Source organism: Oncorhynchus keta, chromosome 33, assembly GCF_023373465.1.
Source record: "Oncorhynchus keta strain PuntledgeMale-10-30-2019 chromosome 33, Oket_V2, whole genome shotgun sequence".
Lineage (NCBI taxonomy): Eukaryota > Metazoa > Chordata > Actinopteri > Salmoniformes > Salmonidae > Oncorhynchus > Oncorhynchus keta.
Window position 1 is genome coordinate 19,818,310 of NC_068453.1, and position 27,291 is coordinate 19,845,600.

Sequence of the window (27,291 nt, forward strand, 5' to 3'; positions counted from 1 at the left end):
AAAAGAGAGAAGGGATACTGGTCTGTAGTTGTTGACATCGGAGGGATCGAGTGTAGGTTTTTTCAGAAGGGGTGCAACTCTCGCTCTCTTGAAGACGGGAGGGACGTAGCCAGCGGTCAGGGATGAGTTGATGAGCGAGGTGAGGTAAGGGAGAAGGTCTCCGGAAATGGTCTGGAGAAGAGAGGAGGGGATAGGGTCAAGCGGGCAGGTTGTTGGGCGGCCGGCCGTCACAAGACGCGAGATTTCATCTGGAGAGAGAGGGAGAAAGAGGTCAGAGCATAGGGTAGGGCAGTGTGAGCAGAACCAGCGGTGTCGTTTGACTTAGCAAACGAGGATCGGATGTCGTCGACCTTCTTTTCAAAATGGTTGACGAAGTCAGAGAGGGAGGAGGGGGGGGGGGAGGAGGATTCAGGAGGGAGGAGAAGGTGGCAAAGAGCTTCCTAGGGTTAGAGGCAGATGCTTGGAATTTAGAATGGTAGAAAGTGGCTTTAGCAGCAGAGACAGAGGAGGAAAATGTAGAGAGGAGGGAGTGAAAGGATGCCAGGTCCGCAGGGAGGCGAGTTTTCCTCCATTTCCGCTCGGCTGCCCGGAGCCCTGTTCTGTGAGCTCGCAAGGAGTCGTCGAGCCACGGAGTGGGAGGGGAGGACCGAGCCGGCCTGGAGGATAGGGGACATAGGGAGTCAAAGGATGCAGTAAGGGAGAAGAGGAGGGTTGAGGAGGCAGAATCAGGAGATAGGTTGGAGAAAGTTTGAGCAGAGGGAAGAGATGATAGGATGGAAGAGGAGAGAGTAGCGGGGGAGAGAGAGCGAAGGTTGGGACGGCGCGATACCATCCGAGTAGGGGCAGTGTGGGAAGTGTTGGATGAGAGCGAGAGGGAAAAGGATACAAGGTAGTGGTCGGAGACTTGGAGGGGAGTTGCAATGAGGTTAGTGGAAGAACAGCATCTAGTAAAGATGAGGTCAAGCGTATTGCCTGCCTTGTGAGTAGGGGGAAGGTGAGAGGGTGAGGTCAAAAGAGGAGAGGAGTGGAAAGAAGGAGGCAGAGAGGAATGAGTCAAAGGTAGACGTGGGGAGGTTAAAGTCGCCCAGAACTGTGAGAGGTGAGCCGTCCTCAGGAAAGGAGCTTATCAAGGCATCAAGCTCATTGATGAACTCTCCGAGGAACCTGGAGGGCGATAAATGATAAGGATGTTAAGCTTGAAAGGGCTGGTAACTGTGACAGCATGGAATTCAAAGGAGGCGATAGACAGATGGGTAAGGGGAGAAAGAGAGAAAGACCACTTGGGAGAGATGAGGATCCCGGTGCCACCACCCCGCTGACCAGAAGCTCTCGGGGTGTGCGAGAACACGTGGGCGGACGAGGAGAGAGCAGTAGGAGTAGCAGTGTTATCTGTGGTGATCCATGTTTCCGTCAGTGCCAAGAAGTCAGGGGACTGGAGGGAGGCATAGGCTGAGATGAACTCTGCCTTGTTGGCCGCAGATCGATCGGCAGTTCCAGAGGCTACCGGAGACCTGGAACTCCACGTGGGTCGTACGCGCTGGGACCACCAGATTAGGGTGGTCGCGGCCACGCGGTGTGGAGCGTTTGTATGGTCTGTGCAGAGAGGAGAGAACAGGGATAGACAGACACATAGTTGACAGGCTACAGAAAAGGCTACGCTAATGCAAGGAGATTGGAATGACAAGTGGACTACACGTCTCGAATGTTCAGAAAGTTAAGCTTACGTAGCAAGAATCTTATTGACTAAAATGATTAAAATGATACAGTACTGCTAAAGTAGGCTAGCTGGCAGTGGCTGCGTTGTTGACACTACACTAATCAAGTCGTTCCGTTGAGTGTAATAGTTTCTACAGTGCTACTATTCGGGGGCTAGCTGGCTAGCTAGAAGTGTTGTTTACGTTACGTTGCGTTAAAGAACGACAATAGCTGGCTAGCTAACCTAGGAAATCGCTCTAGACTACACAATTATCTTTGAAACAAAGACGGCTATGTAGCTAGCTACGATCAAACAAATCAAACCGTTGTACTGTAATGAAATGAAATGAAAATGTGATACTACCTGACCGGTGATTGAATTCGAAACAGAAGACGTTGGCTAGCTGTTAGCTGTTAGCTGTTGGCTAGCTAGCAGAGTCTCCTACGTTAAGGACGACAAATAGCTGGCTAGCGAACCTCAGTGAATTAAGATAATCACTCCAAGGCTACACACACTAAACTACACAATTATCTTGGAAACAAAGACAGCTATGTAGCTAGCTAACACTAGACTAATCAAGTCGTTCAGTTGAGTGAATAGCACTACAGTGATGCTAATCTGTGTGCGTTAGCTAGCGCTTGCTAGCTCCTGGGCGAATAGCAGTGAAGGCTACGTTAGGGCGACGAAATACGATAATTATGCAATTATCTCTGATACAAGGACGGCTATGTAGCTAGCTAAGAAGAATTGCTAAGATTAGACAAATCAACCGTTGTACTCTTAGACTATCGATACCGACAGAATAAGAACAAGTCTATGATATTGATTACTAGTCTGCAGCTAGGAATTCAGCATCATTGAATGCGAAGAACGACAACCACCGAAACATCCATTCTATAACGAATGTCACTTTGAACTATCCCCTCTAACCAAGACAGACAGAGAGAGGGAGAGAGACGGACAATTCTACAAAAGAAAGACTTTTCTCCAGCGATCAAGACGACACACTGAGCGTAAATATATATATTGATTGCAATTGTTCCCAAATGAGTGAGCGTTCATGTGTAAGGATTAGCATTTCAGTTGTTATAATTAATAACTCTGTAGAGACTTCTCAGTCGACCCCCCACTCCCCTTTTGTCAAATAAGCCGCCATGCCAGTTCAGCCCACTAGGACACATTCTATCATTTCATGTAACCACATTTACTGTTTTTTATGCATTTCTGTGAATTACTTAGTTAGTAATAAATAAATGATTTAAGACAATTGATGTATGGGTGACTCATAGTGAAGACTGGGTTCTTGCAGATAACCAACAATTTACGACGTTTGGAATGAGACTAACGTGAGGTAAAATAAATAATTAATTAATTAGAAAACTATTGATCAGATATGAAAATATCTGAAAGGTTATATTGGGAAATTATAACTTTGTAATCTGAATACTTTCCTTGGTGCCCCAACTCCCTCGTTAATTACAGTTACATGATTATTCAGTTTAATCGAGTAACTAATTACAGAGAATCTTTGATAAAAACGAAGTCTTCAGTTTAATGATAGTAAAGACACGACAGGAGGAATGATTGGTACGGTGTGTTAGCTAGTAAAGGGGTGATGGTTTAATCGGAGTGTGTAGCGGGCCTTTCATGCCAGCCAGATAACACCTCTAGTTCCAGGGTGCTCTCCCAATGTTTCCCCACACTCCATGTGGAACCCTGGACCCAGTCCCTGTTCTGCTCGGCTAACCTGGACACCAGCCCTATCAGGGTCTCATGTTTCACACCACACCAGCACCTCTTCCTCCCTCTCTGCCTGGCTGAAAGGCATGTCCTCCACAGGGCTGAACACCTTCGTTACCAGGGGGGAGGTGACACCAAGTTGTATGGACTTAATGATGGGGCTGACGTTTACAGAACAGGGCCAACTGCATCACTTCTCAGGTCACAAACCTATTTATGTGGATGTGTGACTGTGAGACACGTGCCTTTGACATGTCTTACTAGCATCATCATTGACAGGTATGAAATACCATATTCTTATGTTTGTCCGTGGGAGGTTTGGCTGAACAGAAAACACAGTATCCCGCACTATCAGTCAGGAAGTCAATGTGTCAGATGTTTTATTCAAGACAGCTGGGTGTATTTCTGGCACCTGGCTGGTCCATCTGACCCACATCAAACAGCCCAGACACCTGTTCTACAAAGACACTGGGCTGTTTATCTGCCCCCCCCCTCAGTCTGATCAGATCAAAGAAAAGGGAAACTTTCAACCAGGGGAACATTGGCTGAGATCCAAAGTTTATTTCAAAGCATGATATCTCTTTGTGGGTCATTTGCGTTGATCAAATCACTCGTTTTGTCGTTCCCTTTGGGACCAAAAGATGTATCTGTCTGTTTAGCCGCCATTGTCTGTTCTTCCATTGTCCTTGCCAATGGCAGCATTCAACTCAACTGCCACAGAACTGACAGGTCCATCTAGACAAACGTCAAAAGATACATCAGGCATCGTCTCTCTGACTATCTGTCTTCAGTGTTGGTGACACGAAGTGGAGAAGCCGTAAACTGATGGGCAGTGAAAATCTTAAGACCTCTCAGTTGATAATGGCCCTCTCTCTGCCTACAGTTGAGTCTGTGGGGACGAATCCACACACTATTTTTTTTTAATGCCCACTGTTCAAAGCAAATTGCGCTTTGAGATTTCACTTGACTTAATGGGATGTGGCTGTGAATGGCTGTTTCCCGGGCCCAATTCAAAGTCTGACGTTCCTTTTTAAATCAAGTGGTTGATGTGCGGAGACTGGGAGCTCATCAGGACGCCTTCTGTCCTGTTGCATCCTTTTGATCACAGTGGCAACAACGGAGAAAATCATCTGTCTCATTCACGGTAGTCAGATCATGTTGTGACCTAGAAATGAATAAACACTGTAGCATAGAAACACACTTTACGCACATCATTACGCTGACAAATAACCTTAATGTGGTATACATACTGTGAGTAATGCCACGTCATTGGGGACTTCAGAGGAGAATCAATGCTGCACAAAGGCAGTTGACCAGATATTCCAACATTCCAAAGATGCAGGATACTCTTACCCAGACTATTATGATAGAAATGTCACAATGTCCATGTGAGAGAGGGGCTGGGTAAATGTGAGAGCCATGTCAGAGTTTGAAGTACAGCATGTCCCCCCAGAGCAGGGTGCTCCTCTTCCTCTCATTTCCTCCCTGACTTTAGGGGACAGCATGGCAGCAAGGAGAGGAGGGAGAGCAGGGTGTGTATATTTACAGGCTTACAGTGTCATGGGTAAAGGACTGTCACGAAAATAGACATGCTCAAGTCTGTCCAATACAGTATGCCACCGTACATCTAAAAAATACCACCAACTAGATAGGTGAAAAGTTAGCTTGGCCTATGACAATTTAGTCAAGCATGTGTGTGCATGTGTTCTTATGTATGTATGTGTGCGTGCGTGCGTGTGTGTGTACCCATGTCAAGCATATTAGTATCGAGTGAACCTTTGAGTTAGATAAGCCTGTGGAAAGGGTAAACCCTCAATGTAGATTAACACCACTGGTTCTTGCTGCCGAAGGATCATTTGTGAGTTTTAATAAAACCAAGCCCCTCCTATTGAAGATAATTAAGCCTCCAAATCAGAACTCCTTAAAAGGAGAGCAAAGAGAGGGACCGCCCAGCGAATCACTCTCTGTTCCCTTTAATGAATTATGGTGCACAAATACACATTTGCATTACAAGCCCATCTGCTGACACTATAAAGTCTTGGGGGGAAAAGTGTTCAAAAGAAGAAGACATCAAGGACTTTACTGTTTTTGTTTAACAGAGTCAATGTTTTCTAAGACATTTCTTACAAATAGAATAGGCAACACACCGACCACGTCCACGGTCGTGCAAAGACACAAACAGACCCCTATCTTCCTAATAATGTGCTGTAAAATTAGTTCCTCCCTTAGTGTCTGCGGTAGCTGCTAAGGGTAGCTATCTGGCTTGACAGGTATTGAGGGTGCATTGAGCATTTAATATGAAATCAGAGCAGTTTAATGGCATTCGGGACCTTTAGCCTCGTCAATTTGAATTCCGGGCACAAACATCATTCATCCATCTACGGTAATGGAATTCTACTAGTATTGTACTAACATTTCTAAGTTGTTCAAGAATCAATGGGTATACAGTTGAAGTGGGAAGTTTACATACACTTAGGTCGGAGTCATTAAAATGAGTTTTTCAACCACTCCACACATTTCTTGTTAACAAACAATAGTTTAGGCAAGTCAGTTAGGACATCTACTTTGTGCATGACACAAGTAATTTTTCCAACAATTGTTTACGGACAGATTATTTAACTTATAATTCACTTTATCACAATTCCAGTAGGTCAGAAGTTTAAATACTCTAAGTTGACTGTGCCTTTAAACAGCTTGGAAAATTACCGAAAATTATGTCATGGCTTTAGAAGCTTCTGATAGGCTAATTGACATAATTTGAGTGTCCTTTGTTCTGATGAAACAAAAATAGAACTGTTTGGCCATAATGACCATTGTTATGTTTGGAGGAAAAAGGTGGATGTGTCATGTACTTCAATAAGTAGTGGGTGGAGGAGTCAGGCGCAGAGAGCAGGGTAGTTGATATGTGGAATGTTTATTCCCAAAACAACAGTGTCCGTCAAAGCCACACACACGGGCGCAATAAGACCCAGTCCAAAACAACATAACAAAACGGTTTGAGAACAAAATACTTCCACAGAAATCACACACATCAAATAACAGAAGACAAGCCCGCACAAAAGCCAGCGGGCCTACCTGGTTTAAATAGCCCAAAACCAAAACCTAAACAAGAAACAGGTGCAACTAATCAGACAAAACTAAATTAAACAGAAAAGGGGATCGGTGGCAGCTAGTAGGCCGGCGACGACGACCGCCGAGCGCCGCCCGAACAGGGAGAGGCACCATCTTCAGCGGGATTCGTGACAGGAGGCTTGCAAGCCGAAGAACACCATCCCAACCGTGAAGCACGGGGGTGGCAGCATCATGTTATGGGGGCGCTTTGCTGCAGGAGGACCTGGTGCACTTCACAAAGTAGATGGCATCATGAGGAGGGGAAATTATGTGGATATATTGAAACAACATCTCAAGAGATCAGTCAGGAAGTTAAAGTTTGTTCGCAAATGGATCTTCCAAATTTGTGGCAAAATGGCTTGAAGACAAGAAAGTCAAAATATTGGAATGGCCTGAGTCCCTGATCTCAATCCCATAGAAAATTTGAAAAAGCGTGTGCGAGCAAGGAGGCCTACAAACCTGACTCAGTTACACCAGCTCTGTCAAGAGGAATGGGCCAAAATTCACCCAACTTATTGTGGGAAGCTTGTGGAAGGCAACCCTAAATGTTTTACCCAAGTAAAGCAATTTAAAGGCAATGCTACCAAATACTAATTGAGTGTATGTAAACTTCTGACCCACTGGGAATGTGATGAAAGAAATAAAAGCTGAAACAAATCATTCGCTCTACTATTATTCTGACATTTCACATTCTTAAAATAAAGTGGTGATCCTAACTTACCTAAGACAGGGAATTGTTTGCTAAGATTAAATGTCAGGAATTGTGAAAAACTGAGTTTAAATTTATTTGGCTAAGGTGTATGTAAACTTCCAACTTCAACTGTATATCATACATTTTTAAGTCTACAAATGGACATAGCAACTGATTAAGAAACAACAGGCCTGCATTAAAGACTCATAAATATATATAATAATATATACTGTCTCACAATGTTATCTTACACACTCTATTTAAAGCAAGTCAGTGTCTTCTTCTTACCTGCTTAAAGGATCGGTCATGGAGATGGTGTGGAGCACAGTTGCAGTTATTAAGTTAGATCATGTTGACGACTACATTTCTTACCTCCTCAGTAGATTGTCTTCCTTTGATTTATCCTGATGATACACGCAAAGGCTGCCAAGGTTTCCATGTGTTATGCAGCATCAAATAACGTCTTATGTTAGTAATTAAAGAGCATCTGTAGAAATCTGTGTAGCATTAAGTATCACCGTCAACCGATCCTGATCATTTTACATCATTCATTCTTGTAATTAAGAATAAAATACCAACGCATCTTTAAGCATCACATTGGCAGTGTCTGGGGAGCCTGATCGAAATAATTTGTCCAGTCGTTGGCAAAAAGTGGAATGGGAGGTGGTGGGGGAATAGAAGAGTGCTTATGAGGAAGCTATAGTTAGATTAGAAAACGTTATCGTCCATTAAGTTTGCACAGAGTGGGAAATGGTCTTTGGCGCTCTTGTATTACAAACAGACAAAAGAACAGACATAAAAACATAGCCATTACCCACATTGAGCATTTCCATGTCAATTCATCAGTCTTATTAAGGATTGTCACTGCAGAGAGGATGAAGGATTTCTTAAAACCGTTCTTCTGTGCGGGTGGCACCTTTAGTCTTCGGCTGGACGGCAGGCAGCATATGGAAGGATGCGTACAGTGTGTGGGTGTTGTCGTTGAAGACCTGGAGTGCATTCCTTGTAAATGTTCTGTGTGTAGAGTGCTGGGAGTGGTGGCTGTTTGCTTCCGACTATTGCACTGGCCTGATTGACAGCATGTTCCAGTTGAACTACACGGTGGAGGGTTTGATTAGCTCTTTATCTACTGGTGGGGCTCTCCAGGATGCTGCGTGGAGATGGATGGCTGCTGAGGACTGACGTTGTTTATTTAGTCGGTGTGCTCCGGTGGAAGAACATGTCAGGCACCGATGCAGACGCGCCTCAGATCAGGTGAGCAGCAGGCTCACTCCTCACCCCTCCTTAATGGCCCTTGGACCCCCCCAGCCCCTCCTTAATGGCCCTTGGACACCCCAGCCCCTCCTTAATGGCCCTTGGACCCCCCCAGCCCCTCCCGGTACTTGGAACATGATTGATATTTATGCATTTCAAATGAGCCTTTGCCAGGGCCCAGAGGTCTCTTTCGGGACAGCGAGTTGGATGAGAAACGTTTTTTTCCCCCACACTCTTTTGAGGTCCGATTTCTGGTCTGTGTAGAATTTCCTGACCTTCTGTATTGGCTTCTCCTAAAATCAGAGGTGAGTCTGTCAGTCAACCCAGACCAGGCAGACAGGCTGCCTCCGGTCCTAGTGAAATACTCATGATCAGAAATTATAATCCTGCAAATCGATCCATTTACACCTGGGAAATGTATAGATTTTTCTCCATAAACTATAACCTTCGGACAAATCTGTGTATCACCGTAAAGATGTACAAACGTGATCTTTGCTAGCATGAAGGTAAGCATACAAACTAAGCTAAATATTTCCTCTACAGGCCAAGCTCACCTTGAGGGTCCAGTACCAGCATCTACAATTCTCAGCCAGCAGCTATACTGTATATGGCATGATGTCAATATCTTTACTCCTCCAGATTTGGCAGTGTACTTTAGTTTGGTTTCAGAAGCTACTGGCAGGGCATAACATGACAACATGATGTCCTTTGACCTGACAATGACTCCTCCAGTAGCTCCTAGGTAGAGAGAAGGAGTGTAGTTTCTAGTTAGCCATTACAGACGTACAGAGACACATCTGACTCATCTTTCCCAAAACAGCCGAGTGATTTCAGAGATGGCTTTCAGTCCCTCCGTCTGTCCCTTGCTAATCCACCGTTATCTCACATCATTGTACTCTCATCTCTCAATTTTCCTCTTTTGTTTTGTTTTTGACCGAAGATGCCTGTTTTGTTTTCTGCCCCAGTGAAGTCATGTGACTTAACAAAGCAAGACCCGGCAGAGATTAAGATACGAAACAGTGGAGATAGAGACAGGATATTGGAGGAAATAATGTCAGAAAGGGATCTGTGTTCTGTGGTGCATTCCCCTCACTTAGAACTAAAAAGCTGTCTTGTTCGACAAGCAGGCACGTACAAAACAAAGACCAGAGCTGAAATGCTGTGGCTAATATATCCCAATGTTCCCAAAATGGTCCTAAGCTTTGGCAGAGTGTCTGCTGCTGTTGGGCTAATAGGACATGATGAAAGTCAATGCCCGGGCTGTTTCTCCACCCACATAGATTTAAAGGATGGGGAAGCACAGGATTGTATGTAGGCAAAGTGGATATGGATTGACACTGTATATTTAGACTGGGGACTAATGCAGAGACAGAGCAGAGGAGAGGTGTATTAAGCTGTGATCGCTGCCATGGGTTATAGAGCTATTTATAATTCCTGGGAAGCAATCAATTCTGTGTCGCAGGAAGCGGATTGGTGAGTGTTCAGGGTATAATTCACGGGGTGTTGGTTTGACTCTGTTTTGATAGACTACACTTTTCACCCTCTCTCTGAAAACAGTGGTGAGTTTCCTAGAAAAGACATGAGCCCTCACCCTGTCTGCACTTATCAGACACATTTTCAAGGTGTCTGCCTCTGGTTTCACCCCGTACAGGAGAGATTGAGAAATGTTGAATAACTAGGATCTCATGTTCTATTAATATCTAGGTTAGTAGGTTTAAGGGTGTGTCTTGTGTCAAATAAAAACAATTTCACATTCACACTAGTTCCCTCATGCTGTCCTTAGACAACATGAAATAAACATTTACCATTAGATAAACATTTACCATACCTCCTTACACTTACTACCCCAGGAGGGAGAAATTATACTTTAAATGGTCTGTAGTCTCCATTTGATTTGACTTTATGGGCCGAGTCTCTTCACACAATGGCCTCAATTACTCTCCTTGCTGTTATCATTGCAAATTGTGTTGTTTTTATAACTAAAATATCAATGGCATCAACAACAAGCACCTCTCTGGCTGGCACCACACTAGAGCCATACTTGACTTTAGCATTGGGAATCATCAGAGTGCAAGGACATGCTAGCCTCTTCAGGGCCTGTGAGGCTACCCTGTCCCTGAAGGCGGTGTGTCAAAATGTTACAGCCCTTCTCGTTCACTCTAAATAAACAAAGGGGAAACGGCCCTCCAGTTTTGGGGTAGCTGTCAGACAATCTACCATTGGTGCCCTCTGTCCTTCTTGACCTATCCTCCCATACAATCCATCCACAGAGAGAGATAGCCACAACAATCATGTTGCCCATCTAAAGAGTCATGGGAAACCTGACTAAAGGTTTTTTTAGAGCAGAGGCCATCTAGCACATTGGGCTCAAAGAAACATATGTTTCTCAGAACGTTATTGGATGGCTGGGAGAAGATCAGGGTGGGAGAAAAATAATGGCCCCCTCCAAGGAAACTATTTAAAAGGCTGTTGACCTGCTCCGTGTTGGAAGACTGCTTCCTCTTCTACTGTACACTGCTTTCTCTTTACTATCTCAAACATATCCTTATGTCATTGTGTCATGTTGGTATGAAGAGATTTGGGAGATAGGTGCAGGAATGCGTTTTTTAAATTAAGCCTCAAATTACGACGTGCCGTGTAAAGGCACGGGGACGAAGACCAAACAAACAAGTAACAAAAACACAGGGTTGAAACCCAAGCAAAAGAGCGAGGAATACCTCGAATAAATAACACAAGCGCACAAGGATTAACACACAGGACAAGACCCATAATCATCTGCACAATCCACAAGGGCACAAAAGCCCAAAACACACAGCACGTGTACATCGGCTTAAAATTAAATCTTCAAGTAACTAGCTATATAGGCTAGATGTGACACTGCAGTCCTATATTATGTCACCTTGATTCTAAGCAATGTTGTACTGCTATTTTTATTGACTTGGCCAAAGCTTTACATATGGTAGACCATTCCATTCTTGTGGGTCGGCTAAGGAGCAATGGGGTCTCTGAGGGGTCTTTGGCCTGGTTTGCGAACTACCTCTCTCAAAGAGTGCAGTGTATAAAGTTAGAACATCTGCTGTCTCAGCCACTGCCTGTCACAAAGGGAGTACCCCAAGGCTCAATCATGGCCCCACACTCTTCTCAATTTATACTGAATAATAATGTAAAGGCAACATGTAAAGTGTTGAAATAAAAGGTCCCACAAAAAAGCGTATTTCTCTCAAATGCTGTGCATATTTTTTGTTTACTATCCTGTCAGTAAGCATTTCTCCTTTGACAACATAATCCATCCACCTGACAGGTGTGGCATATCAAGAAGCTGATTAAACAGCATGATCATTACAAATGTGCACCTTGTGCTGGGGACAATAAAAGGCCACTCTAAAATGTGCGATTTTGTCACACAACACAATGCCACAGACGTCTGAAGTTTTCAGGGAGTGTGCAATTGGCATGCTGAGTCTAGGAATGTCCATCAGAGCTGTTGCCAGATAATTTAATGTTAATTTCTCTACCATAAACCACCTCCAGTGTCTTATAGAATTTGGCAGTACGTCCAACCGGCCACTCAACTGCAGACAACGTGTATGGCGTTGTGTGGGTTAGCGGTTTGCTGATGTCAACGTTGTGAACAGAGTGCCCCATGGTGGCGGTGGAGTTATGGTACGGGCATGCATTAGCTACAGACAACGAACACAATTGCATTTTATTGATGGCAATTTGAATGAAGAAAATAAAGAATGCCCCTCTCCCCACCGGTGTGATTACTACCTCTGAGGGTTTAGAGCTTGAGGTACTCACCTCATACAAGCACTTGGGAGTATGGCTAGATAGATGGTACAATGTCCTTCTCTCAGCACATATCAAAGCTGCAGGCTAAGGTTAAATCTATACTTGGTTTCCTCTGTCATTATCGCTCCTCTTTCACCCCAGCTGCCAAACGAACCCTGATTCAGATGACCATTCTACCCATATTAGATTACGGGGACATAATTTATAAATCGGCAGGTAATGGTGCTTATAGATCGGCAGGTAATGGTGCTCTCGAGCGGCTAAATGCTCTTTACCATTTGGCCATCAGATTTGCCACCAATGCTTCTTATACTGTAGGACACATCACTGCACTCTATTCTCTGGTCATCTCTGTATACCCGACGCAAGACCCACTGGTTGATGTTTATTTATAAAACCCTCTTAGGCCTCACTCCCCCCTATCTGATATACCTACTGCAGCCCTCATCCTCCACAACACCCATTCTGCCAGTCGCATTCTGTTAAAGGTCCCCAAAGCACACACATCTCTGGGTCACTCCTCTTTTCAGTTCGCTGCAGCTTGTGACTGGAACGAGCTGCAAAAAAACCACTTAAACTGGACAGTTTTATCTCCATCTCCTCATTCGAAGACTAAATCATGGTCACTCTTACTGACACTTGTGCTTCGCGTGATTATTGTTGTCTCAACCTTCTTGCCCTTTGTGCTGTTGTCTGTATGTACCATGTTTTGTGGTCCTACCATGTTATGCTGCTACCATGTTGTGTCACTTCCGTGTTGTTGTTGCTAACATGCTGTGTTGTCGTGTGTTGCTGCCATGGTGTGCTGTTGTCTTAGATCTCTCTTCATGTTGTGTTATGGTGTCTCCCTTGTCATGATGTGTGTTTTGTCCTACATTTGTATTTATTATCCCAGCCGTCATCCCCGATGGAGACCATTTGCATCTTGGTACACAGTCATTGTAAATAAGAATTTGTTAACTGACTCACCTAGTTAAATAAAGATGAAATAAATAAATAAAATAGTAGTTAATGATAAAAATCCAAAATATATAGTCTTTGTGTCCCAGAAGCTCTGTTCCTCCCATCCTGGCTAATAAACACAAGGCACAGTGTTGTCATAGTCTGTTTGATGATGTTGTAACTTTAATGTGTTACAGAGTTCATGTTTAAGTTCATTCATTGAGCTGTGTATAAAGATATTTCTTTACAGTTATTTACATATGTAATTGTATGGGTTAGTATTGAATTACGCTTTTGACTGCAAGTTCCAGAATGCCTTGCGACAGGAATGAGAGAGATAACGCCAGTTATGTGCAGGTGCAAAGTGATTAAGCTGACCTTTTCGCTAGCATCTTACCTGCATTGCTCTGTAGAATCTAAAGTTGTTAATTGTAACGTGAACAAGTATTATTACTAAAATAAGCTTTCATATCAAACCCGACGCCCCGAGTCATTACTTGAAGGAGTTATTCTAAAAGATGATGAGGGATGTGCCAACCTTAATGAGCACTTCAGAGAGAGACACGTTTCCTGTCGGTAGCAACCTTTTGGTGCCCTGAAGCTTTCTACCTCAGCAGTAGTCGTCCCTACCAAGCACTGTAGGAATGAAAAGGTCCAAGATGTGTGGCAGGACTGGAGCATGGGCCTGCACATGACATAGGGTTCATCCCTGCAGGTCATCACACCCAACTTACCAGCAACCAGCCACTTAGGTGACTCACTGCCGTACAATAAAAGCCAAGCCAACTCCCATCCTAAGTAGCTGTTAATGTTGTTTTTCAATTTGCTGTTGTATATTGTCCAGAGACTGGATGCCTGGACGTGTACTATTCATCAGAGTAACATGTCTCTGACACTTGGATAACCACAGGAATAGTGAAAAAGGACACAGGCTTCAACATTAACATACTGATGGATGCATTTTGGAATATGGGATGAGTTGAGTAATAGAATGCATCGCCATGGAAAATCATTGTGGATGAATGACTTCAACCTAGGAAGAGTCCCAGATATAGTATATATGGTTGTTCACCCACGCATACATAATCTTTTGGCATGATGAGATTCTCTGTACTGTCCTGTACACTTGTTAAGAGATAGGAAATTAGTCCAGCAAAGTTGAACCCCGTGGCCCTATACTAAGAGGGCTGGATTGATGGTCACCCGGGTAATTCTTATGACAGTTACCCTGACCTGTCAGCATTCATATCTCAGGGTGGTGACGTGACCTTCCTGACGCAGAGGCCAGGGTTGTTGATGGAAGACAGGGGTGCAGGAGGTAGGGTCTGGGGCTGTCCAAAACCCCTGTGCCCTCCTCCCTCCTCCCTCCATCCCCCTGCTCTGCCATTGGCTCCGGTGTGAGTAGTGAAAGGTCATCCTCTGCTGTCCTGTATTATCTGCCCTTTCTGTTCAGCCAAGATCCCTCACTGCTCTCCAGCCTGCTGTCTCTGTGCCCCTCTGTGCCCTGAACCACATAGCCTCCACCAGTCAGACATGAGATGAAAAACCGTCTGTCGGTCCGCCTGTCTGTCTGCACCCTGTCCACCCTTCTGCCGCACTGCCTCTCTGTGCCCTGCACCACACAGCCTCCACCAGTCAGACATGAGATTAAAACACTGTCTGTCTGTCTGTCTGCACCCTGTCCACCCTTCTGCCACACTGCCTCTCTGTGCCCTGCACCACACAGCCTCCATCAGTCAGACATGAGATTAAAACACTGTCTGTCTGTCTGTCTGTCCTTCTGTCTGTCTGTCCTTCTGTCTCTCTGTGCTCTGCACCACACAGCTTCTTCCAGGCAGAGATGAGATTAAACCCTGTTTTCTGCGCACTGTCCTTCTCTCTATGGTTATAATTTCCAGTTTTAAACAAATGGAGCCTCTCTAATTACCTCTGAGCCTGATTAGCAGTGTTGGACCATGGAAAATACTTTAATTACTTCCAGGTTGGCATCCGCTATATGTCTCAATGGCAAGGACTCTGGCTCTCTTTGTATCTGTCTTTCTTACCTATTTTCTTACCTCCAGTTTTATTCCCCAACATTATCCCCCTTCCTCTCTCGCTCCCTCCAGTTTCCTGCTGAACAGTTATTGAAGTATTATCACAATGGGGCTGCCAAAGGCTTACAGTGATCAGGATGTGTCTAGCTACCACACAGAACACACCACGACAGGCTCCCAGGCACTGAATGTCCTATCCATGTTTTTGGCAGCAGAACAAATATTTGGCAAGATTAAGTCTGATTAATTACTTATCCTTAGTTTAACACCAATAATCACTAGACACAAAATGACAGCACGGTAAGAGCCTGTAACTGTTCACAGGTCCTTAGTCTGATTGCACATATCTTGAAAATTAATCCATTTTAACTGTCGAAACAACAACAAAGTTATTCCCAATGTGAAAGATTGGTTACATAGATTAGTCTGGAATCACCTCTCTCCAGGCATACATGTGTTGCTTTCTTACTGATGTAATCACCTCTCTCTAGGCATACATGTGTTGCTTTCTTACTAATGTAATCACCTCTCTCCAGGCATACATGTGTTGCTTTCTTACTGATGTAATCACCTCTCTCTAGGCATACATGTGTTGCTTTCTTACTAATGTAATCACCTCTCTCTAGGCATACATGTGTTGCTTTCTTACTGATGTAATCACCTCTCTCCAGGCATACATGTGTTGCTTTCTTACTAATGTAATCACCTCTCTCTAGGCATACATGTGTTGCTTTCTTACTAGGCATGTAATGTAATCACCTCTCTCCAGGCATACATGTGTTGCTTTCTTACTAATGTAATCACCTCTCTCCAGGCATACATGTGTTGCTTTCTTACTGATGTAATCACCTCTCTCTAGGCATACATGTGTTGCTTTCTTACTGATGTAATCACCTCTCTCTAGGCATACATGTGTTGCTTTCTTACTGATGTAATCACCTCTCTCCAGGCATACATGTGTTGCTTTCTTACTAATGTAATCACCTCTCTCTAGGCATACATGTGTTGCTTTCTTACTGATGTAATCACCTCTCTCTAGGCATACATGTGTTGCTTTCTTACTGATGTAATCACCTCTCTCTAGGCATACATGTGTTGCTTTCTTACTGATGTAATCACCTCTCTCTAGGCATACATGTGTTGCTTTCTTACTAATGTAATCACCTCTCTCTAGGCATACATGTGTTGCTTTCTTACTGATGTAATTCTCCAGGCATACATGTGTTGCTTTCTTACTAATGTAATCACCTCTCTAGGCATAGGCATACATGTGTTGCTTTCTTACTGATGTAATCACCTCTCTCTAGGCATACATGTGTTGCTTTCTTACTGATGTAATCACCTCTCTCTAGGCATACATGTGTTGCTTTCTTACTGATGTAATCACCTCTCTCTAGGCATACATGTGTTGCTTTCTTACTAATGTAATCACCTCTCTCTAGGCATACATGTGTTGCTTTCTTACTGATGTAATCACCTCTCTCTAGGCATACATGTGTTGCTTTCTTACTGATGTAATCACCTCTCTCTAGGCATACATGTGTTGCTTTCTTACTAATGTAATCACCTCTCTCTAGGCATACATGTGTTGCTTTCTTACTAATGTAATCACCTCTCTCTAGGCATACATGTGTTGCTTTCTTACTAATGTAATCACCTCTCTCTAGGCATACATGTGTTGCTTTCTTACTGATGTAATCACCTCTCTCTAGGCATACATGTGTTGCTTTCTTACTAATGTAATCACCTCTCTCTAGGCATACATGTGTTGCTTTCTTACTGATGTAATCACCTCTCTCTAGGCATACATGTGTTGCTTTCTTACTGATGTAATCACCTCTCTCTAGGCATACATGCGTTGCTTTCTTACTAATGTAATCACCTCTCTCTAGGCATACATGTGTTGCTTTCTTACTGATGTAATCACCTCTCTCTAGGCATACATGTGTTGCTTTCTTACTGATGTAATCACCTCTCTCTAGGCATACATGCGTTGCTTTCTTACTGATGTAATCACCTCTCTCTAGGCATACATGTGTTGCTTTCTTACTGATGTAATCACCTCTCTCTAGGCATACATGCGTTGATGTAATCTTTCTTACTAATGTAATCACCTCTCTCTAGGCATACATGTGTTGCTTTCTTACTGATGTAATCACCTCTCTCTAGGCATACATGTGTTGCTTTCTTACTGATGTAATCACCTCTCTCTAGGCATACATGCGTTGCTTTCTTACTGATGTAATCACCTCTCTCTAGGCATACATGCGTTGCTTTCTTACTGATGTAATCACCTCTCTCTAGGCATACATGTGTTGCTTTCTTACTGATGTAATCACCTCTCTCTAGGCATACATGTGTTGCTTTCTTACTGATGTAATCACCTCTCTCTAGGCATACATGTGTTGCTTTCTTACTGATGTAATCACCTCTCTCTAGGCATACATGTGTTGCATTTCTTTCTTACTGAATGTAATCACTAATGTAATCACCTCTCTCTAGGCATACATGCGTTGCTTTCTTACTAATGTAATCACCTCTCTCTAGGCATACATGTGTTGCTTTCTTACTGATGTAATCACCTCTCTCTAGGCATACATGTGTTGCTTTCTTACTAATGTAATCACCTCTCTCTAGGCATACATGTGTTGCTTTCTTACTGATGTAATCACCTCTCTCTAGGCATACATGTGTTGCTTTCTTACTAATGTAATCACCTCTCTCTAGGCATACATATACATGTGTTGCTTTCTTACTGATGTTGCTTTCTTACTGATGTAATCACCTCTCTCTAGGCATACATGTGTTGCTTTCTTACTCTTCTACTAATGTAATCACCTGTAATCTCTAGGCATACATGTGTTGCTTTCTTACTGATGTAATCACCTCTCTCCAGGCATACATGTGTTGCTTTCTTACTAATGTAATCACCTCTCTCCAGGCATACATGTGTTGCTTTCTTACTGATGTAATCACCTCTCTCATACAGGCATACATGTACATGTTGCTTTCTTACTAATGTAATCACCTCTCTCTAGGCATACATGTGTTGCTTTCTTACTAATGTAATCACCTCTCTCTAGGCATACATGTGTTGCTTTCTTACTGATGTAATCACCTCTCTCTAGGCATACATGCGTTGCTTTCTTACTAATGTAATCACCTCTCTCTAGGCATACATGTGTTGCTTTCTTACTGATGTAATCACCTCTCTCTAGGCATACATGTGTTGCTTTCTTACTAATGTAATCACCTCTCTCTAGGCATACATGTGTTGCTTTCTTACTAATGTAATCACCTCTCTCTAGGCATACATGTGTTGCTTTCTTACTGATGTAATCACCTCTCTCTAGGCATACATGTGTTGCTTTCTTACTGATGTAATCACCTCTCTCTAGGCATACATGTGTTGCTTTCTTACTAATGTAATCACCTCTCTCTAGGCATACATGTGTTGCTTTCTTACTGATGTAATCACCTCTCTCCAGGCATACATGTGTTGCTTTCTTACTAATGTAATCACCTCTCTCTAGGCATACATGTGTTGCTTTCTTACTGATGTAATCACCTCTCTCTAGGCATACATGCGTTGCTTTCTTACTGATGTAATCATGCTGCTTGAACTAATTATTTTGCAAAAATGTTTTTTTCTACTTAAACCAAATTGTTATGATAAATATTGAAAAGGAAACAATTCAACTTTGGAAATAATGTGTTGCAATCACTGGTGGTCATAAAGTAGCAGTTTCCATCTCTCTCTGCTCCGTGATTATGCATGTAACTGGCACAGAGTGAGTTATTTATATTTTGGAGTGTGTCGCCCCACTGCCATGATGTGTCGCCTGATTGCCACGACTGTTTTTCTGGGTCAGACAGAGCGCACGCACGCGCGCGCACACACACACACACACACGCGCAAACACCTCGATGCTCCTCTTCCTCCCCATCTAAATATAAACGTGACTAACGGCAGGGCGATAGTGCTCACCCTCAGTCAAGATGGCAAGCTCCCCCTTCAGCAGTCCCTCACACGGCCAAGCAGGGCTGTTTTTCATTTGTTAGATCCAAGTTGTTTTCTAACCGTCATTAATCAGTGCAGTGTGTAAAGCACCAAGTCCAAATTACACCTGAGCATTTTGTGTCTCTCCACCAATAACAGACAGATAATTATCGTTGTCTGTGAATAATGCATAGGTAATAAACGTGGTGCTGCCAGCTATCGTTTGCTTCTATCAGTGCCCCCAGGGGAACCTGTCAGGTTGGTGCTCGCCTGGCGGCTGCCTGCATTGCCAGGCTGGAGCTTGGCATGGCCCCCAGCCACCCCCCTCTCTCTGTCCCTCTGTCACTGTGTCCCTCTGTCCTCATACACTAGATGGCACAAAGGCAACAGAGCAGAGGTGCACTATAATCTATTTAACAGTGGGCGTACACATTACGGCAGCCAAAATGTCTATTACCTTGTAGTCGAGATGAATATGAGAAATGACTGGGGAAAATAGAATGTGGACTCATGTAGTACATGAGGCAATTCAAGCACTGCGGATGTGCCATGGAAAGGCAGCAATGCTTTGTATTTGTCATCAGGTTCTCACATAGACCTATACATTCTACTCACATACTCCTTCTCATTGTAATTATTGTGGGCATTCTGGTAATCACCTGTACCAGCGAGTGTAGCTAATGACTGTTGACTCATGCTTGTTCTGTCTCTTTGGAAAACTAGCAAGAGCAATTTCGAGTAATCAAATGATGACAGTTTGAATAGGATGAAACTACATTTACCTGCAATGTGTTAATACACCCTCTGTAATAGAATTTCAATAACAATACTGAAACAAGCCAAGACTCACAGCAGAAAGCAGTAGGTGTAAAACATGCTTTTGTGACTCCACACTACAGTGTATGATAAATCACTTCCTGTTTGTCATAAACATACTGAACGTGACCTCCGCCTAATCCCTAACGTGGCCATATTATTTTAGGTACCAGGGACAATATTAGGAACGTCTTCCTTGGGATGAGTAAATGGCATTCCCGCCGAGGCTCATCCGGCCCGGGCTCATCACGTCACCACGGCTACCGGCGTTTGTCACCCATATCCATCATCTCACCTCTGCCGCAGCCGCCTCCTCGGTCATTGTTTCAACGTTGAGATTTCTTTCTTGCCATCTTCATCACCACCATACATCACACTCAGAGGAGCTTTCCTCCTCCTCTCCAGCTCACAAGTACAGAGAAGATAAAAGGAGGAACTACTTCTCCATACTTCTGCATAGTTCTCTCTTTTATATTTTGTGTACTGTAGGCTGTCTTTGTTTTTCTCCTTTGCGCTCTTTCTCTCCCCATTGTGAGTCCAAGTGTTAACTATTTTGATCACTTAAATGGAGTTTTCCTCAACACACATGGGAAATGGACTGTTGTCTCTCTCTGGGGTGAGGTGTGCTTATTTACTGTCCTGGCAGAGGGAACTGGCCCCTGAGGGGACGGTCGAAGCGGGGGGAATTAAGCCTCAGTGTCCCCTGTCACTTTGGGTTTCAAGACCTTACATTACTGTTAACGTAGTGGGGCTTCAATGGAGGAGCCTGCGGGGGATATTAGCGCTTAGGGCTCTAGGGGCACAACTTCAATTGGTTATTGATTTCCGATCTTAATGAAAAAATACAACTTTACTTTGGGCTTATCAAGCTGCGAAAACTAGATATCCACAATATTACAGTTCATATTGCGGATATTGGCTGCTCTTCTCATGTAGGATTAAATTCTCTCTGTCTTATTTACTGTCGGTTCAATCAAGGTCTCAGTCTGCAAATATCAAATGTGTCAGCAAATGCAAGTTAAAAGCCCTGACCTGGATCAGATGGGAAAATCACAACGATGATGTTGAGGATAGAGTAGGTGATGAAAGTTCCTATTTCTCTCCATTACAAACCATTTTGGTTGCTTCCTGGTGGGCGTCAGGGCCAGTCAGCGCATTTGTGATTAGCCAATCACAACCATTTATTTAGCCCTGTGTTTGTGCATCTGTCTCAACAGGTTTCTCAAATGGTCTCTCAACCTGAACCGTCTCTGTAAATCGGAACAGTCCAAGAAATAGATTGAGGTGTTGTTTCATTGGGAAAACGCTCAGTGGTATAGCACTCGGGAGGACATGGAAGAAACCATTGACATGCCTGCCGTGGTAAGGCCTTGATTTTAAGCTCTCGTTTTAGGCCTGATTGAAGTCTTTCCACAAGGACCACTGAGCCACTTACGAACACAACAGAGCCCTGACCAATCCTACAACGTCCTTCTTTAACTATCGCATTATCACCATAGCTGAACAGAACTTAGACAAAACAGCATAGAGTTCATCAATACAGTACAAGACACAGGCTAAATGTATGTGTGGATGTTGAGGATTGGTATGTGTGTTTACAGTACTAGTGTACAGTATGTGTATGAGGTTTGCAAGTTTGTGTGAAAACTTGAGGAAACCTGCAACGTGACATAAGATGGTTACACAACTGCAAGAAGTGGTTGTTGAATATGCATACACAGCGCTCTCCCACCTCCCACTTACCTACTTTTTACACCCCCCACCCCCCAGCGCAATCTTCACATGCAAATGCCCCAGTCTGTGGGTGGGCTGTTGCTGTGGCAAACCCGGGAACAGAAATTACATTTGCATGTGATTGAGGAGGACCAGGTTCTCAGTAGGACTGTGTCACAGTAAATAAGGATAGTCAGAGGGGGTCATGATTGCACACTTTCCTGGTGCACTTCAAAGCACTCAAAAGTATAGCTTCCCTCCCCGCCCTTGAGGGGGGTGGCTCCGCCATCTTTTTAGGGCCGTCTCTGAGCTGTCACCCACTGGAGTTAACTTCTGACACTGCAATTTTAGGGAAACTCAGCGGGTAACACAGCCTCTGGTATGGTTGTGAAGTACAGTATTGTGGTTGTGACATGGGTATTTTATGTCTTGATATTAGTATGACTCGTCATTGGTCTAAACTACCTGGCCACGGTGTGCATTTTGATAGAAAATACGGTGGAAAATTCTACCAGAAGTTTTGGAAAGGAAAACTGTAATGGGGTGAAAGTGTCAATGAACACTTTATGATTGGACCGTTATTAGGAGACAAAATAAATCAACTAGCTACTTACGTAAAGGCCCAATGCAGGCAAAAACATACTTTTTCTGTGTTTTGTATACACTATGAGGTTGGAATAATACTGTGAAATTGTGAAAATGATAATACCCTTTTAGTGTAAGAGCTGTTTGAAATGGTGTACATATCCCAGAAAAGTTGAGCGATCTTGCAACTATTAACTTTGATGGGAAACTTGGAGAGGGAACCATCTATTAATTTACTGGAAGATTACCCTGATTCATTATTTCATGATATCGCAGTTCACATATTTACTACGACTCAAGGAGAATCCTTTTTTCAAACATATTTCACTTTATTTGGAATGGAAAACCAGATAAAGTTAAATACGCATATTTATATAACGAAAAGGAGTTTGGAGGGGTAAAACTGAAATATTAAGGCATTAAAGCTCTCTCTTAAATAATCCATTGTATCCAAATCCAAACTAGTTTTCTAGCAAGCTAATAAGAGAGACCCATCCAATGTTTAAGAGTGGGCTCTTTGCTTTTTTTGTAGACTAAAATCTTACATTTTCGGTGGATTGACAATGGATTCCTGTTTAAAGTATCCTCCTTTCTAAATGAAGTCATCCAGAAAAGCATGTTATGTGTAGCATTTCTCTGGGATTGAAAATAGTTTGTGTTTATTTTGTTGCATCGAGAGACTTCTCCATAAGTCAATGATTGGCCTTTTACTACAGGGACAGCGTGGACTCAAAGTCATTTCAAAGTAAGAGCTGCCTGCATGTCATGTTTATAGCCAGAAAAGATTCAAAGGTCTTAAGTGCTGCTTCATTGGACTATAAATGATGCCTTTCTGTGTTATACCTAAAAATTGTAGCATATTCTATTCTACTGCCATTTACTTTATGTTCATATTCCTATAATTGTTTCTTTCTTATTGTTGTTGCATTGTCAAGAAGGAACTTGCAAGTAAGCATTTAGTTGGATAACGTGTTCCATGCACATTTCCTACATATGACTATTAAAAACTTGAATTGCACTCTAGTCAGACGGTTTGTGCGCTATCCTTCCTACACACAGATGCACACATGCACACACTAACACGTACACAGGCAGTGAACCAAACACCATCAGCATCGCCGTCCAGCACAGAGTAGTTGACATGACGCAACTAGATGGCTTATGTAACATCGTAGCATGTATCCCTGCTGGAACTGGAGCAGAAGAGCATGTGAGACTTAGCAATACTGGAGTCTCTCGCTCTCTCTGTCTGCCTATCTCTGTCTCTCTCTTTGTCTTTATTTCTCTCACTTTCTCTCTTCTCTCCCCCTCTCTCTTTCCTCTCACTCTCTTTCTTTCCTCTCACTCTCTTTCTTTCCTCTCACTCTCTCTCTTTCCTCTCACTCTCCTTCTTTCCTCTCACTCTCTCTCTTTCCTGTCACTCTCTTTCTTTCCTCGCACTCTCTCTCTTTCCTCTCACTCTCTCTCTTTTCTCTCACTCTCTTTCTTTCCTCTCACTCTCTCTCTTTCCTCTCACTCTCTCTCTTTCCTCTCACTCTCTCTCTTTCCTCTCACTCTCTCTTTCCTCTCACTCTCTCTCTTTCCTCTCACTCTCTCTCTTTCCTCTCACTCTCTTTCTTTCCTCTCGCTTCATCTCTTTCTATTTCTCTGTCTCTCTCTTTCTGTCTGTCTCTTTCTCTCTCTGCCATGCCCGCTCAATACAGTATTGACATTAAATCACATGAGCACAATGCACGCTTGTAGTCCACATCCTTTTATTCTACATTTGGAAATGTCAAAGAACTGCAACCTGTGTATGAGCGTGAACCATGATGAGAACTTCTAACACGAGTCTATGGCTGGTACATTTTCATTAGACACTAATGAGCAATCAACGTGATTTTTCTGAAGAGACGTCCGCCCGCCGTAGCGCTGCTAATTACGTTCTTTTCTAACCTGCATACAGTAGATGCAAATGGAGATAAGATCAGCAACACTGGGCCTATTGGGCTGTGGCTGAGCATGGCCCGAACTGAACCCATTGTTTACCAAGCATTGATAATTAATGTAATGTAGCAATGGGAAATTATAGTCTTAATGTTGCCATTTCAAATGGACAGTAAGTCCCAATTCAGACCTGAAATTGAGCATTGTGAAATGAAAGGACTCGTCTGACATTGATTATATGCATGATAGAACGCTGCAGCTGAACCGATCAGATATTCCAATTTGCGGAATGAACGTGAACAGGCAAGGCATAATAATCAGCAGTGCTTGACTTGGACTGAAATAGGTGCCGGTACTGATTTTGGGTGCCGGTACTGTTTATATTTAGGTGCAGGAACTCCTCAATACTTTTGAGCTAATATTCTATAAGAGCTGCAGGAACTCAAGCAGAAGATAATTTGAGGTGCCGGTACTCGTTTCCGGTGAGCTACTGCCCAAATCAAGTACTGATCATCTGAGCAATTAAAGCATTTTGCATATATAGCCCATCAGAACTCTTTGCCTGTTCCCACATTAGTGAATGCACTGACTGTACAAGTTAGCCTAGAGTGTGTTAATGTGGTTTTCTATGTACAGTGACATTGGGTGTGATGAACGGCATCTTAAATAGGATTTAACATGATTATAATAATCTAACATTTTCATAAAACTCTATACCACTGTAATGTACATCGCAAACTTCTAGTTCTTTATTCCTCATGACTTCTAGACCCATTCGAGTGCACCAACCCCCATTGTTACTGTAAGAAACCTCAGCTCGGGAAACAGAGGACTTAATCAATCGAACTTGTGATGTGCACAGTCCCACCATGGCCTTCTGCCAGGGCCCTTGCAAAAATGTATGTTAATTATAATCCACATAATAATTCACATTTCCTGTTGCTGCAGGTTTATTTTCCTGCTGTAGAAAACCGTCTCAAATGAAGATCCTACAGCTGTAGTAATGTGCCCAGGGAGAGAGGGGGTTTAGGTTGCTGATCTGCTCCAGTTGCTGCTCAAACATCTCAAGACTGCATGGGACAAGAGGGGAGAAACAGAAACATACACCCTATGTTTGTTTTTAGTAGTGCTATGACACCAATCACAGGAGGGTCACAAAAGAAGTAGTCAAATATGAAAATGAACGCTCCAGGAGTAACAAAACAATATGAGAGAGAGAGATGGAGGTAAGTCATGCAGCATACTGTAGAATCTCTTCTATGGCAGTCCCTTGGCAACCCAGTGGAACGTACAGGTTGAGCTGTGTGTGACGGCTGCAGAGGGTGATTAGGTTGGTAATTATCAGGCGTTCCCTAGAAACAGAGCGTCTCCATAGCTTCTCCAAGAGTCATGTCTATACAGTACAGTATGCTGGGTCCCATCCAGGTCCAGAGGTCAGCTCATAATGACTGTTTAGATGGGCTCGTAGGTGACTCATCATTCCAGTAAACACACAGGCTAATACATAACTACCAATCAGTGCAGGAGAGCATGTTTGATGCAATCACATGCATGTACACTACAGTCAAATAGTTCTAGAATCACAGTATACTGTATGTACACATTAAAGCATACATTCACACTGTTCTATGGTTTCTCTGTCTTGAGACCCTTGCTGTAAGAGCATTCATTGAATGCAGTGAAGGAGTTTTTTCAAACAGAAATTTTCATCCTGTAGCTCTAACTCCAAAACGTTTTGGGAAACTGTAAAGTTCATGGAGAATAAGAGCACCTCCTCCCAGCTCCCCACTGCACTGAGGCTAGGTAACACTGTCACCACCGATAAATCCACGATAATCGAGAATTTCAACAAGTATTTATCTACGGCTGGCCATGCTTTACTCCTGGCTACCCCAACCCCAGCCAACAGCCCCGCACCAACCCACAGCTACTTTCCCCATCCTTCCCAGCTTCTCCCAAATCAAGATAGCAGATGTTCTGAAAGAGCTGCAAAACCTGGACCCGTACAAATCAGCTGGGCTAGACAATCTGGACCCTCTCTTTCGAATATTATCCACCGCTATTGTTGCAACCCCTATTACCAGTCTGTTCATCCTCTCTTTCGTATCGTCTGAGATCCCTAAAGATTGGAAAGCTGCCGCGGTCATCCCCCTCTTCAAAGGGGGGTGACACTCTAGACCCAAACTGTTATAGACCTATATCCATCCTGCCCTGCCTTTCTAAATTCCTCGAAAACCAAGTTAATAAACAGATCACTGACCATTTCGAATCCCACCGTACCTTCTCCGCTGTGCAATACGGTTTTCGAGCTGGTAAAATCAAATCAAATCAAATCAAATTTTATTTGTCACATACACATGGTTAGCAGATGTTAGTGCGAGTGTAGCGAAATGCTTGTGCTTCTAGTTCCGACAATGCAGTAATAACCAACAAGTAATCTAGCTAACAATTCCAAAACTACTACCTTATAGACACAAGTGTAAGGGGATAAAGAATATGTACATAAAGATATATGAATGAGTGATGGTACAGAGCGGCATAGGCAAGATACAGTAGATGGTATTGAGTGCAGTATATACATATGAGATGAGTATGTAAACAAAGTGGCATAGTTAAAGTGGCTAGTGATACATGTATTACATAAGGATGCAGTAGATACGTATACATATGAGATAAATAATGTAGGGTATGTAAACATTATATTAGGTAGCATTGTTTAAAATGGCTAGTGATATATTTTACATAATTTCCCATCAATTCCCATTATTAAAGTGGCTGGAGTTGAGTCAGTGTGTTGGCAGCAGCCACTCAATGTTAGTGGTGGCTGTTTAACAGTCTGGTGGCCTTGAGATGGAAGCTGTTTTTCAGTCTCTCGGTCCCAGCTTTGATGCACCTGTACTGACCTCGCCTTCTGGATGATAGCGGGGTGAACAGGCAGTGGCTCGGGTGGTTGTTGTCCTTGATGATCCTTATGGCCTTCCTGTGACAT

At 43.3% G+C, this 27,291-nt stretch overlaps 1 protein-coding gene across 2 annotated transcripts in view; it reads left to right on the top strand.

Moving 5' to 3' along the window:
- The window catches only part of LOC118366363 (synaptotagmin-1-like), a 225,540-nt gene that overhangs the window by 21,286 nt on the left and 176,963 nt on the right, over nucleotides 1-27,291 (top strand). The gene's annotated exons all lie outside the window — the stretch shown is intronic.